We start from the raw sequence: 3,457 nt of genomic DNA, 5'->3' as shown, positions 1-3,457 counted from the left end.
AGAGAGAGAGAGAGAGAGAGAGAGAGAAAGCAGAGGAGAGTAGGCAAGAGAGACGGAGAGTTCACACGTAATAATAAATGGAATACTTGAATAAAGGCTCCAGGTTTCATAAATCTTTGTAAAGTATTTTCCCAAAGCCATTACCTCAGTCATTTCCCTTCATCTCTTGCCCTTGCTCCACGAGTCTCATTAACCGATCGTTTGGCTTAAAAGTTGTTGTTTTTTTGTTATTGTTTTTAATAACACAACATCACCTCACAAGTAAAATGTTTAAGACTTAAAAGAAACAAAACACAGTTGATTTTGAAGTTTGAACCCTCAGTCACAATACTAGAGGAATCCTCTTTTATGATGTAGGTAACAGCAATCCGAAATAACTGCTTGAGTAAGGGAAACAATTACCTTAAAAAGTCTTGTTAAATAACAGTAAACAGAAAACCAGAAAAACCGCTTTAATAAGTGAAAGACAAATTTAGCTAAACTTTTAAATGTCGCAATATTAGGAAATGTTTCAAACCTTAATAAGCCCTTAGAAAGCACATTTTTCAAAATGAACCAAGTGACAAATAGAAAATATTCTAAGCAAAACCATAATATAACACAATTGTTAGTCAACCGACTATGTAAACGAATCGAGATCCTTGATAAATATAAAAGACATGTAAGGTGGTCTCTTGTCACTTCTATTCACTATGGCGGCATTCTTTTAGTTAGTTAAATTGTGTGATAATTTAAAAATACCCATGGACAAAAAATCAATCAATGTATAAAATAATCATTTAATCTTTGATCTTAATCGGTGATGATTATAACCAGACGATCATATCAATATTGAAAGATCACCAAATTGGTGTCGATTAGTTATTAAAATTAAGGAGGTGTCGAGGTTTAAGAAATAAAGACCGGATGAAGGGAAATCGAATAATGACCGATTAGGTATTGATTATGATCAAACTAAGAAGGTATCAAATAACCATAGCTGGACTAGGCAAGTGTGGTATTGAAGAACGACTAGACAAACCACACCGATTAATGGCCGGAATTGAAGTATATAATAATGGGCTACAATAAATTATAAAGGGTATTGACAATGACAGGTAGGTGTACTAGAGACAGGTAGTTATCGAATAATGACATGAAAGAAGGTATCGATTATGACCTTGCATACTCGCATCAAATAAAAACGCGCAAGTGAGTATCGAGTAGTTACTACTGGGCAGGTATCGAATATACCGAGAAAGCGTCGATTTATTATAGATATCGGACAGCCAAGTAGATATCGAATAAGGACACCAGTGATGTATTCGTATCGAAAAACGAAAGGGCAGGAGCGTATCGAATATTGAACAGGCGTAGGAGGTAAACCCGTGTTAGGGTTTCAGGGTGCGGAAAGATCCAGGTTTTAGGGTTAGGGGGTGGTAAAGAAGAGCTCCTGACAATGAAAAGTGACTTTAAATTCAAACCATTTTTCAAGAAGTCGTACTAGTCATTCTGGTTGAAAACTGTTGTGCAAGACAAATACCTCCCTGTGGGAAAAAATTAAGTTCTTGTTCATCGCTGTTCCCACCTCCTATGTTGTAGAAAGGGGATAAGATTCAAAGTGGGAAGTTTGCTGACGGAGCATAGGAACAAACTTTGGATCATACAGCGTGGCATTTTGGGTCTTTGTTTTTTTTGTTTGTTTTTTTTGTAAAATGTTTTACGGCGCTCGCAACTGCATAGGTCATATGAGCGCGCGGGACACACCTGATGTTTTCAGTTGGTAGGAAATTTTGAATTTTGCCCGGGTGGCGGCCGAAGCCTACTCTTATCGATTTTAGATCACCAAGGGATCTTTAACGTGCGCAACTTGCACACGGGTCCTCCAAGATTTTTCGCCCTATTCCGAGAAGGCTAGGTGTAGATCTTTCCTACCAGAAGATCAGGGGTGTGGCTGAAAGACTGCAGTAAGAAGAAGCGAAGGAGTAGCAGTAGAAAGGCTGCAGAAAGAATCAGGAGCCCAGAGGAAGGAGCAAAGGAGGTGAGGGGGTTGGGGCAGAAAGAGGGAACCAAAGCAGACGACAGAACATTGCTAGAAAGCAGGAAATGAAGTGAAAGGAGACAAATTTAGAGAATAAAAACTTTTCGGTCGCTACCCGGATTCGAACCCGGGACCTTTTGAGTGAGAGGCCAACACCTTAACCTCTAGGCCACGAGAGCCCCCATTTTGGGTCTGCTAGTGACCAATCTGAAACCTGATGTTAATAAGTTGGTTTCGTTTCACCAGGTCTGGCCTTCCCGTTAGGGCAGTGTCAATGACTTATTTGTATAATATATGCTTTCTCCGTAGTTTATCCTTATTTGATACCTCAAAGTGTTTTTTTTTTCTTTTCTTTCTTTTTTATGTTTTAGCAAAATACTCACCTGTTTAATAGAGTTTGTGGTGTGCATGTACTGCCACTGACGAGAAAACTGATGTTAATGATGATGATGATGATGATGATGATGATGATGATTGTGATGATTACAGACTAAGATCCATGCATACTTTATTTTCTTGCTGTTTCTCACATTTAAACAACTTAATATATCTTTATGTTTTGTAGTGGATATATTAGATATACAAATCACAGGCCACTTTATTGCACAAAAATGGACAAACATACCCCCCCCCCCCCCCCCCACACACACACACACTCGCAAACATCCCCTGTGGGTGTTTGTATGTGTAAGATACTTGAATACACAAATCACAGGCCATTTTATTGCAGCACGTTGATGGGAGAAAACATTTCATAATTATGGAGTTGTGAAAAAGGGGGCGGCGACCGAAAAAAGTTTAAAATCCACTGGTTTAAATACTGGGCCTATAACTCGAAGTCGTCAAATAAATCTATACTTGTTATAGGGGGTGCCCACATACGCGATCAGGTCGTGTCAATCTTGTAGTTGGGGCTGGCCAAATTGAAGGCGCAAAGCGGCCGTCGTGGCACAAACCGATCGACTCGGTCCGTGACCTACAAAATTAAACGCGTTTATTTTCAGGCCTGCGAATCGTGCGATCGGGTGGTTTGCAGCCAATCACAACAAGACTGAGTCACGTGTCCATGTTAACACTCAAAATCCAGAGGCGCCCTCTTTTAAAAAGTGCAGACTTTGCGAGCAGAGTAACCATACTTGTGTGAAAAACAATAAAAGCGAAAGTAACAAACTATGTTGTGTTATTCCTATTCTTCTTCTGGAGAAACCTTTGAATTACAAAGTTCTGTCTGATATTTTGGGCCGTTTTGGGTTACCAGTACATGATTATCAAGATTTTCAAAAAAATACATTTGAAAAGCATGGCATGTTGTGAAACTTAAAAAATTTTCCGTCGCTGCCAGGTTTTCGAAACCGGGACCTTTTGAAAGAAAGGCGAACATGGAACCTCCAGCCCTTGCTCCATGAGTCTCTCTTTCGCTGTGTGTGTGTGTGTGTG

The sequence above is a fragment of the Aplysia californica genome, unplaced genomic scaffold (genome assembly GCF_000002075.1).
Source record: "Aplysia californica isolate F4 #8 unplaced genomic scaffold, AplCal3.0 scaffold00627, whole genome shotgun sequence".
Taxonomy (NCBI): domain Eukaryota; kingdom Metazoa; phylum Mollusca; class Gastropoda; order Aplysiida; family Aplysiidae; genus Aplysia; species Aplysia californica.
This window is presented reverse-complemented; position numbering follows the sequence as displayed.